Source organism: Epinephelus fuscoguttatus, linkage group LG15 (assembly GCF_011397635.1).
Source record: "Epinephelus fuscoguttatus linkage group LG15, E.fuscoguttatus.final_Chr_v1".
Classification (NCBI taxonomy): domain Eukaryota; kingdom Metazoa; phylum Chordata; class Actinopteri; order Perciformes; family Serranidae; genus Epinephelus; species Epinephelus fuscoguttatus.
Window position 1 is genome coordinate 40936746 of NC_064766.1, and position 12666 is coordinate 40949411.

Sequence of the window (12666 nt, forward strand, 5' to 3'; positions counted from 1 at the left end):
ACTGCTGCTGAAAGAACACTTTGAAGAACGTATGAACCCGACCATCACGTCCTCCATGAAGGAGCAGAGTCTGAAGACTCGGGAGAACTCTCCTCCACATCTCTGGCAGAGGTCACTGAGGTCGTCACAGGGCTGACAACTTTTCAAGAAACCTTGGAGTGAGATTCAGCGGGGCCGACCACAGTTTTGTCGTTTAGGCCTCCACATAAAGGTTTTGTTTGTCAGCTGATTTGGTAGATGCGATCCTGATCCCCTGCATCCTAACGGATGTTTGGGGCGCCTGCTGGAGATGGCACAACTCCAGTTTGACTCATCAAAGCCTCGTGTGTATCACACATTTTGGGGAAGAAATACGGCCCATTTCATTGATGTTGTTCTGTTATCTTGCTTGTGACAACAATGCCATGCAAGCTAACGTTAACAAGCTAACTTGGCCGCAGGCTAATGTATAGTTGGTGCTCTGAAACAGGGGCGTCACGAGCAGTTGAAAACATCCGGGGCCTTAGCCCTGAAGTGGGAACGATGTTTTCACCCTGAATTTTGAATAATTCCCTTCGTCTTCTATTGGGCTGCCCAAATTGTTGGTTAAAAACCCAAAAGTCTCCCAACTGGGGGACTTTGAGAACGACTTTGCAAACACAGAGTGAAACAATGCACTAATCACGAAGAATATAGTGATGTTGCACATCAAATTAAACAGCAGAACCTGGACTACAAGGCTGTATAAACCCTTTTTACATGCCCCAAACACAGCTCAAACAACAACTAAATAAACAACAACAAATCCAACTCCACACAGCACCGATGTGTCGACCCACTCGGCATATTTCAGGCTCTAAAGGCCTGAACATACTCGGGCGTACTATTAGCGGAGCGGACTCCGCGAGGAATGTCAGCAGTCATTTGGGCTTCCATAGTCGAGTGCACTTCCGCGTTGTAGTTTCCTTTAAAAATGTCCTTGAAACACACTACATTACCCACAATTCTTGCGTGTCAATGTGAAAACTACATGCCGAGCAGTCACTGGTGCGCAGAGTGGAGTCCGCATGGTCGTAAAATCTGAGCTTTGCGTGCACAGGGCTTGCCGACATCTGCTTTTGGTCCAGGCGGACCTCCGCAGAGTCCGCTTCGTGTACATTCTGCCTGAGTATGTTCCGGCCTTAACTCGACGCCATGTTATGCAAAACACACGCCATTCATCTCAAATGAAAGCAGTGACTCTGCTGTTCCCAGCACTGTACAGCATCAGAGAGCCACAAACAACAACAGAAATCTGAGCCTGTAAGCTCAATTCTCTACCTGTTGTTTCTCCTGTGCGCTGGTTGCCATGGCAGCAGAGCAGCTGATTCAAGGATGATTTAACATTGACCAGAAGAGTTAGTCAGAGCTCCTTCAGCTGCTGTCGCTGACCTGTGTACTATGATTATTCCATGTATACTGGTGTCCAGAAGAGAGACACAGAAACATTCACAGTGATTCTTGATAATAAATTAGTGATGGTGAAATGGAAGCTTCATGAAGCAGTGAACCACTTTGACACAACTGCTTCAAGAATGACACACTGCTTCAAGCATTTCATACAGTCAGAAGAGTGACATCTGCTGGCTGTGTGTCAGAACTGCATCTAAGTGGAAGACCTGGAAAAGCCTCAAGACTGCCTGTAACGAGGCCTCGCTCTGGGTAGTCACGTGATTGTGGGCGTGCCAAAGCAGGGACACTGTCACGGAACACTTGTGCTTCAAAAGATCAACAGTGGCTACGGTTACATGACGGCTTCTCATTCAGAATGAAATAAATCTGAATGAAATCATTCTGAATAAAAGTCTTTCCAGGTAGTTTACATGTGAAATATTCATTCTGAATGAGGGTTTACACAGAGATCAGTTTAATCACCTTTATTCAGGTCTGCGCAAGGTTTGGGGCAGGGAAGGTTTCTGATTGGATGGGGGGCGGGGCGGATGTTACATGTTTACGTTTACTGGAAGAAAACACTGTAGTCTTCGCTCCGGATAACAAGATGCTTGACGACGCCGATCTTAGTGCCTTTTTCGGGCGTGTTTTGCTTATATTCTTGAGGCAGCAGTACGACAACAACGTTGTTCTGCTAATGCTTCGTCTGTTGAGGAGGAGAAGGGAGGTAGAAGGTCGAAGAAGGGAGATAAAAGACCGTGCTGTGGAGAATGGAAACCGGTGAGTGCAACAAGTCCGACTGCTCTATCTCAGCCTGTTGCTATGCAGCCCGTTGCTATGCGCGCTATATACGTCATCGTGCCAGAAGGGCAAGGAAACGAGCATGCACAGAAGGACCGGAATGAATTGAAAGAGGAATGAGTGTATACATGCACACAGAATTCTTTCATTCGGAATGACAAACGGAATAAACCACCCCCTTTAATCGGATTTAATTTTCAATCGGTATGACCATTTACATGACCACTTTTAATCGGAATGGCCTTTCATTCCAATTAAAAGTGGAATTTAACTGTGCATGTAAACGTACTGACTGTGTCGAGCAAACTGGCTCAAGCGTAACATCACTACAATAAATACGCTTGTAATACAGAGCAGCCTACTGACGTTGCACTTGAAAACTGTAACACGTTATCATTCTGACTGCCCATATATGGGCATATGCCATGTAAGCTGGTGTGACAGTGAGTGTGTTGTGTGCTACTGTGCTGCGTGCACTGCTGTCTGTTGTGCTCCCGTGCCGTGCCCTGGACTTTAAGTTGGAAACGAGGTGCTTTATTAGTAAAAAGAACAAAACAACAAAAAAACAACAAAAAGATCCAGGGCTATAGCCGGGAATGCCCAGGTCTAACGACGTCCATGCTCTGAAAGTTAGCAAATATATGCCTATAACGACCGTGGAAAGAGGAGAGCTTATTTTCTCTTATTGTCTCTGGATGGTGGAGTTGAAATTTACCAAGACTTCTGATATCACGTTAAACTTTGTATGGAAACTGTTAGCTTACCTGTCTTTATGCTTCCTTTCGAGGTGACGGTCAAAGTTTGATGTCGTCCCAGCTGTTTGGGTGAGCAGAGCACTGCAGAATTTGCACACTGCCGAGCTTTTTCACTTAGTTTTACAAATGAACTCCTTGTGCTGTGTGAAACAGAACTTAATTATTGCAGAGTTGGCAGACATCTTTCATTATGACGAGTTCACACAGCCGCTCTCCTCCTGTTGTCTCCATCCTCTGTGTGCAGCTGCTACCTGCCGGGCACATAGCAGCTGCAGCTGGGGGGAAATCTTTATACTACCAATGATTTTTGTTATTAGCTGTTTTTGAGAGGGTACTTTTTCACTCTTATCAGTGGGGCACGGACAAAAACCCTATGATCCGTCTTGATCGGTCTCATTCAAAAAACCCGAGTTCGCCCAGTCCAAGACCGAGACAAGACCATCAAAAAATGGTCTCGAGACCAAGACCGATTTGAGTACTACAACACTACCTGGAGGTGAGAAATGCAAGACTTAAAATATAATAATAATAATAATACATTTTATTTATAATGCCCTTTTCATCAAAAGATCTCAAAGTGCTACAGGTTAAAAACAAAGAACAATAACAAATAATAATAATAAAAAAGGAATGGAAGGGAATAAAAACAAGATGAGCAGTTATTTAAAAAGGTTTAAAAACAAAAACATCTAAGGGGGACTAAAAGCTTTGCTAAAAAGAAATGTCTGAAGACCTTTTTTAAAACAGTCAGTGGATTGTGGTGCCCTCAAGGTGTCAGGGAGGGCATTCCACAGACGTGTCCATGGATACATTGGTGTGTGAGGAGGGAAACCTTGTACTCAATCCTGGTGGAGACGGGAAGCCAGTGGAGTGAGTAGAGGATGGGAGTGATGTGCTCATGTTTCCGCACTCTCATCAGGATCCTAGCTGCAGAGTTTTGGATGTATTGAAGCCTCTGCAGGCTCTTGCTAGGAATCCCGATGGGAAGTGCGTTACAGTAATCCAGCCTGGAGGAGATAAAGGCATGAACCAGCTTTTCGGCATCTGAGAGGGAGAGAATGGGGCGGAGTTTGGCAATGTTACAGAGGTGGTAGAAGGAGGTCTTGCAAAGGTGGTTGATATGGGATTCAAAGGTGAGTTGGGGGTCCATTTTTACACCAAGATATGTGACTGTTGATGAGAGGGGGATGTTGGAGCCAGAAAAGGTGATGCTGGTTATGGATGATGATTTTGGTCTGGTGAGGGGTGCCAACCAGGATGGCTTCAGTTTTGGAGCTGTTGAGTTGGAGGAAGTTTTGCTCCATCCATACCTTTATCTCCTCCAGACAGGTGATGAGTTTTGACGGGGATGACTGTGATGATGAGGGTGGGGTTGCAGCTGTGGCATTTACATAGAGCTGTGTGTCATCGGCATAGCAGTGGAATGAAATTCCGTGGGGGCTGATGACTTGACCAAGGGGGATGAGATAGAGGATGAAGAGGAAAGGGCCAAGGACTGACCCCTGGGGGACACTGCAAGTGACTGTGTGTGGATTTGATTTGGAGTTACCCAGGGAGATGTATTCTGTCCTGTTTGTGAGGTATGACTGGAGCCGGTTTAATAGCATGCCATGGTCGACTGTATCGAATGCAGCAGAAAGGTCCAGGAGGATGAGGAGGGAGGGGGAGCCAGCATCAGATGATATGAGGAGGTCGTCAGTGACTCTTACGAGGGCAGTTTCTGTGCTGTGGGCGGAGCGGAAACCGGACTGGAATTTTTCGAAGAGGTTGTTATGTTTAAGGTGGTCCTGGGGGTGGGAGGCAACTGCTTTCTCAAGAACTTTGGATATGAAGGGGAGATTGGAGATGGGCCTGCAGTTGGATAGGACTTCCGGATCGAGAGTGGGTTTTTTGAGCAGTGGTCTGATTATGGCATTCTTTAAGACTGGAGGTACGTGACCAGTTTGGAGGGAGTGATTTATAATAGCGGTGATCAGGGGACTTAAGACAGTGGTATGGGTTTTTACCAGGGGGTTGGGAGATTTCTTCTCCCTTTGCAGGAGGGCATCATTCGCCATTGTAGGTGGTAGTAGCCTAGTAATGTAAGGTGGCGCCACCTACCGTACAGGAGTGGAACGACTACCAGCACCTTTTTTTTTGTGAAATTGGAGGTGTGGTGTGAGACCGTGTGAAATCAACCAATTGCGTGACTCTCACGGTGAATGCATGAGAGTTGACAGCCCTGTAAAAAGCTCCTTGGAGGCAAGGTGCCAGGTGTGGATGAGATTCTCCCTGAGATGCTGAAGGCTCTGGACACTGTTTTGCTGCCATTATTGAAACACTGGTACAGTGCATGTAGAGTGGCAGACCAGGGTGCTGGTTTCCACTTTTAAAATTGGGAGCTTTGAGTAGTGAACATGGAAAGGGCTCAGTTGAGATGATCTGAGCATCTGATCAGGATGCCTTCGCCTCCCGTTAGAGGATTTCCAGCCACGTCCGACTGGTAGGAGGCCCCGGGGCAGAGCCAGAACACACTGGAGGGATTATAGATCTCATCTGAGGCCTGTACTACCAAGCAGGATTTGAAGTTAGCCAGATAACTTTGGGCTTAACTCTGGGTTTTCAGCACTACCAAGCTGGTTCTCTTTTGACCATGATAAATCACCGTGGCAACGTATGCTGAACAGCTAAGCTGCTCCAGAGCAGGTTAACTTCAGGGTATGGGATCACAGCCTGTCAACACCCCGACCTCTGACCAATCAGATCACTGAAGAAAAAAGTCTCCATGTAGCAAAGTCCAGAGTGACAGCAGGTAAAAAAGAGGAGCCTGTATGCTGTCACAGGTCAGTAGAATCATTTCATTATTTCCACTGGTTTGAAAACACAGCTTCTAACAAATGGAGAGATTGTTTACAACACTAAACACATGATTTTAACACTGTTTGAAATGATGCAAAGTTTATTTCAGTCTGCAGTGATGGTGATATTTTACACTCTGATTCATCACTGCAGCTCAAAATAACCTGAGACACCTGTGTGATGAGAACTGGGACAAAACACATCATATTTTATTAGTAAAAGAATCCAGACATTATTAATTGGCTCCTGTTATTATAAATGTAACATTTGGATCAGACAGACCTCATCAGTCCTTAACTACTTTTCCAGCCTTTACTTCAGTAACACAAACAGTCTGGCGTCACTTCAAAGTGTTTTATGTGACAGATTGAGGGTGGTATTATCATGGTCCAACTAAACAGCAAAATAATACTCTGTACTAATGTCCCATTGGCCCATAGCTCAGTGATACATGCACCTAACTTAAGTCTCAGATGACGCTACATTTTTGGATGGTGTTTACAATGTTTCTAGATTTTCCTTTTGAAGATTACAGATTGTTGTTTCCATCCACGCCACTGACATTTGACTGTCTCACAGTAGCAGACACTTTTGCTGCCGTTTCATCTCATATAATATGAAGCAGCCTACTTCATTCATGGTTCTGATGATGTGGCCCATAATTAACACCACTGGCTCTTTCACATGAACACGCTGGTGGCTGATAGGAAAACCCAGAGCTGACTGAACTAGTTGATAAGCAGCTTTGTAGCAGCGCTTATCCAGATGTCCAAAGTTAAGCTTAGTCAAAGCAGATAACCAGAAGATATCCTGGCTGAGTTGAAGTGGCTTTGTAGTACAAGCCTCTGGCCTGGGAACACCTTGGGATCCCCCATTAGGAGCTGGAAAGTGTTGCTGGGGAGAGGAACGTCCTGAGAACCTTGCTCAGCCTGCTGCCCCCGTGACCCAGCCCCAAGTAGTGCTGCAAATGCATGGATTCAAATGAAAGGATAAAAATGATAAAAACAAAAACAAGCTTTAGCATTTTGACAAAGTTTCAAATCTTCTGCTTTGACCTGCTGCAGGAATAAAGTCCATTCCTCCTCACAATGCTGATGTTGTGGATGTTTATGGTCCCCAGAGGATGAATCCTAACATTGATTTAGTTTGAAGATGTCTTTTCAACTGCTAATCAACAGAGAAATGTCTCATGAGCATATGTGACACAATATTGATATACAAGATATTTGAAGGCTTGAAAACAAAGTAGAATGATATCAATGTCAAACCCTATATACATCCATCCAAACACTGACATCACTTTGAATCAATGCTTAGATTTCAACTGACAACAAACCTTTTCAAGCAATAAGCTTCATTTGATCTTGAATATTTTTCAGCTTCACTTCAGCAAAAAATATTTGAGTGTTAAGCCACTAAGTGTTTACAATATTTGTCCTAAACAGTAGTTTGACTTGTTGAGTGTTTGTTTGTGTCAACAGTAACTCTGCTCTCATGTGTTGCACTGATTTCAAAAGTAGGAGGATCACAACTCTTTCTACTTCAAATCAAAACAAGACTACAGAGCAACACACACTGGCTATGTGGACAAGCGTCCTGTCATCTGACGCACATCCGTCATCAATCAAAGTAATGGATCATTTCAAAATGTCAGCTGATGATGGTGCTGGATAAAAACTTAGCAAAGTCAGTAGGATTCATCCTCTGAGGAACATGAACGTGTCAAGCAACCATCCACGGAGACACTCTGCTAGTGTGTCTAAAAAGGAAATCAAAGAAGAGACAGTCATGTTAATATGAACATTAGAGAAACACATCATGGAGCTGAAATATGATACTGCTTCATCATTTGGACTCCTTCACCTCAGCTGACACATTCAACAGCACACAGGTTTTTGTATCACTCTCTCTCACTGTGGGAGGTGAAGGGTACTACGAGATCTTTGGCTCAGGAACTAAACTGTTTGTAACAGGTAAGAATAAAGCTTCATTTTCCTTCAGTTGTTTTATTGAACAAGTTGAAAATGTGTTTTTAATGAGTTTGTGCTGCTTCAGGCTTTACATGTTAGTTTTTTCATCATTAGTAGAGAATTCTTGCAGCCATGCAGCTATTGTTACATAAAAAAGCTTCATCATTCCTGAAAAGATGTTTAAATCTCAGTGCACAACTCATGTTATTCTTTATTTCTGCAGGAGATTAAACTGATTCATATAGAAAAAGTAGGATTATTGGAAATGTTACAGATATACAGTATTTGATCCTCTCAGTGACTCAGCACCATCTCTGCTTTTTATTAAACAACATTATATATGATATTAAACACTATTTATATATATCAGTAAATGTATTATGACGAGCACATATTAACAATACTAAATATATATATTTCAAAGGATGAATTTTGACTGATGATAAATGTTTCTTAAGATGGTAAATAATTATTAAATGAGGACACACATACACACACACATATATATATTTAATATATAATATATTACAGCAGCTACATTTTGAATGTTTCAGAAAGATTTTTTTATTAATATTTAAATGATATTCGATCAGTGATGATATATGATCATAAACACACAGACAAATACACACAAAATCAAAACAATATATTATGTCCAGTGTCATCTTAAATATATGACGGCAAATATTCTTTGGAGGGTAAATGTTGGCAGATTGTATGCATAAGTAAATACAGCTGATTTAATTTCAAAAGGAAAAAACTGTATTATATAATATCATAATCAGTATTATTTTTAAAGATGACTGTTGTGCACGCTGACATGCTGTGTTAATTGTATATTAACAAGAAGCTAAAACTGACATTTAAAAGTTATTCAATTAATTGTTATATGTTGGTAAATGTGAAACCTGTCGTGTTTATATTGTCATCAATAAAGGGAAATTTGTATTTTATGTGAAGATAAATTATTGTTAATTGTTTATCAAATATTTAACATAGAAGAATAAAACTGTAAATTCTGTGAAGGAAAATGTCTTTACTATATTATATTATATTATATTATATTATATGTGTTATGCTTTATTATATTGTAAGTTACTCAGTTTAGGATCAGCATGTTTTCATCTTATTTTTCATTTCATAGCAGTTTTTATTCGTATTTCACAAGTGATTGTGTGTTGTTAAAATTGTTGAAAATTAATATGAATTGTGGAAAAAAGATATTATTTATATATCAATTTTTTAAATTGGTCAGAGTAAAGTATACGGTGGTAAATGTATTGTTTCTTGTTTTACGTGAAGGTAAATATGTAGTAAAGTATAATATGTGTATTCATGTACCCGTCAGTTATTTAAAATACAGGAAATCTATTCCCTTTTTATTGGAGGTAAAAGTGACAATTTTTGATGTAATAATAATTCTTGTTAAATTAGAGTGAGTGAAGTTTGTCCATTAAAATAAAGAATAGTTTCTTTAGTGTCCATAGAAGACATGCTGACAGTAGCTGCTCAGTGTGTTTGATATGAAGGTGAATCCAGTATATGTAGTGAACTTTGTGCTGTATTGATGAGTAGTTTAGTGATCAGAGTCCATGTAGTTTCCAGGATCAGACTGAATGCAGTGCAGTGCTGTAAGCTGCTGCTGACTGTGTGAATGTGTGTCTGTGCTGCTTGTTGCTGCTGCTGCTGCTGTCAAACTTCAGATGAGCAGGTAGTGAAGCCCGTGGTGAGCGTGTACCCAGCAGCATCCAGAGCCCACCTGGAGGGGACGAGCTCCCTGCTGTGTCTGGCCTCAGCCATGTTTCCTCCTCTGGTCCGCTTCTCCTGGAAAAGACAAGAGGAGAATGGACCTCTGCTCCCTGCTGAGGAGAGCAGCTGGAGCTCAGAGAGTCGGGACGCACCGCCGCCATCTTGCTGATCCGTCAGCAAGAGAACAGCACATATAAATACCGCTGCTCCGCCCAGCACCAGGGACACAGTGGAGGCCCAAACACAACAAGGTAATGAAGGCTTGGTGACTGTGTTCAGCAGTGATTCAGCTTCATGTCAAAGAGAGCAGAGGAGCAGAGGACTGACATTTCTCACTGACACTCCAAACATTTCACTCCTTTTCTCTTTCAGAGGTTCCAGCTCCAGCAGCCTCCTGTCCTCCAGAGAGAGAGCCAGCAGACCTGCCAGCTCTGCAGCAAGCTGACTGTAAGATCACCTGCTGCCTCTCCTTCAATGCCAATCTTTCCTTTTTCACTTCAACATTTAAAGTCACTGTCCTGGCTCCACACCTAAAAAGCTTGCTGGGGCCCTGACTTGTTGGATTTAATAAGGGCCTTTGAGCTTTCATTCAAATTGTAGCCGACCCCTGTCTTCATGTAAAGCTGCTTGTCCCTGATCAACATCTGCTCTGTGTGTGTGTGTGTGTGTGTGTGTGTGTGTGTGTCAGTGTCAGTATCAGTGTCCTTCCAGTCTCAGTGCAGGGTGAAGCTGCTCTGTGTGCTGTACACAGTGCTGATAGTGAAGAGTCTGGCGTACTGCTGTGGACTCTCTCTGCTGATGATCCTCAGAAACAAGGGACCGTCCACCAACTGCACACATGCTGACTGACTGTTTTCTGCTCGCCTCTTCTCACCATCAAATCTCATCAATTCATCTCATTTATCACTTTGATCAGTGTTCACAAATATCACTTATGACGTCTTGTGCTTGGTTGTAAATTTTATCTTTTTATGCACAAGTTAGATAGAGTCATCCTCAACATATAAACACACACACACATATATATATATATTTGCAAGCGTAAATTCTGTGTTGTGTTATTTTAATACAGTTTGTTTCCACTTTTAAATTTGACTTGTATAATAACAGAAATTGAATCTGAATCATGAGCTGTCTGTCAGATATTTTATTGTTTGTAGTATTTCTTCTGTTCTTGTGTTTCTTTTTAATACATTCTGCAGAGTGCGGCAGGTTTGTCAAATTCTTTCAGTGTCACATTCTCAATAAACTGAAAAATCAAAGTGTCTGTGTTTTATAAACTTCTTTGTTTTTATGGATTCCAGTTTGGCTTCATAGCAAATAATCAGAAACAGAATCAGCTTCATTGGCCGTGTATGTTGACACCTACAAGTCATTTGACTCTGGTTGTAAGTAGCTCTGAATATACTTTCACACAGCGCCAAGAACACATGTACAGGAAGATATGAATATAAGCATGCAGCTAAACAAGGACAACAAAGCTAAACAAAGATCAGCAAATATATACACACAGCTATTATATACAAGTCAGTAGATGTGGGTGTTCCACCAGGTTCAGTGCTGAGCCCCTTTTATAATTGTGTCAGTGTGGATGTAAAACTCCATGCTGATGACACTGTTGTTTACACACATGAACAAACAGCAGAGCGAGCTGCTTTGAAGCTACAACTGCTATAAAATGATTACACAGCGGCTTCATCAGTGGGCCTCAAGTCTGAATGTTGCTGAAATAATGGAGCTGTTTGTTTTCATCAATCAATAAAATGTCACTTAACTATTAGAGTTTGATCAAGATGAAATGGATTGGTATAGTTACTGATTAGACGGGAATTAAGATTTATATTTATGGAACACATTTCAAGACAGAATCACAAAATGCTTGACAAAGAAATACAAAAGTTAGACATGTAGAAAACATATTTGTGATGAAGTCATGTATGAAGAGTATTTATTTAAACATGACAGGAAATGAAGAGATGAATTTGAACTTGTTTTTGTACTGACGTGTTAAAAATGTATGCACACTATGATCCTGAGGTGAAGCAACATGGCCGCTCTAGTTCTGCTTCAGAAACAGATAGAGATGTTTTTTGAGGGGGTGAAACAACAAGATGACTTGTTTGTCTCCGTGGTTTGTGTTTCTGTCTGAGTGGTTTGTGTTCTGTGGCTCTGATCAATGATAACAGATGTAACACTTATTTTTGGAAATGTTGCGGTGGAGGAGTCAGTGCTTAAAATCCTCTCATGCTGATTTAAACACTCTGAAACTTCAAACTTGTTTGAAATTGTATTTTTACAGAGACATTTCTTAGAAGATTTAAGAAAAAGCATTTAAAAATAGTTGAGCTGATTTCTTGGTGTGCTGTGACTGTGAACATGCTGCTGTTTTGAAGCGTAGTTTAGTTCTTATTCCCATGTGAACACTGTAGTGAGTGAGTGAAGTTCCTGGAATCTGGATTCTTTAAGCAGAGTGCGTGGTTGTAACTGTCATTGTGTTGTTACTGTGAGAAAGGCTGCAGAGCAGAAACCCACACAGCCCGTCTGCTGCAGGAGAGGAAGTGTTGATGGGCTGTCAACAGTTTTTTATGAGTCCTAATAACCACTGAGAACAGATTCATATCTGCTGCTGTACACACTCATCAACTGCTCTCCCTCTCTGTGGCTGTTTGTCTTTTCTCTTGTTGTCTGGAAGCCTTTTTTCCACTGAGCCCTCCACCCACACACAGCTGAACTGAGCCCAGAGAGCCCTATGCTATAAAGAAGTCTTCAAACATAGATATACCTGTTAGAATCTGGCTCACAATATTCACATCTAGAATCAAAGTGACATTACTGTATGGTAGTGAAGTGTGGGCTCCTCTTGTAAATCAACATCATTTGTCTGTTCAACTATGTGCTTGGAGGAGCGTGGTCATGCAAACAGATTCTTGTTAAGGTTCAGCAACTCAAAGTGCTTTTGATCAAATAGTCCAAGAAGTGAGGAGCTCAGGAGCTAAACTCAGGAAGTCAATCAGCAGCTTTAGTATCTTCCTGTTAGCATTTTCACAGCACAAACAGCTGTGAAATATCACACATTTCAAAGCACAAGCTATGTTGTGATGTCATTATTTGCAGTCAGTGATTATTGATGCATATTGACAACA

General features: G+C 41.7%; 1 pseudogene; it reads left to right on the forward strand.

Moving 5' to 3' along the window:
• The first annotated feature begins 7472 nt into the window (after window positions 1–7472).
• On the forward strand, window positions 7473–10785 carry LOC125902312 (immunoglobulin lambda-1 light chain-like; annotated as a pseudogene).
• Window positions 10786–12666: the final 1881 nt, after the last annotated feature.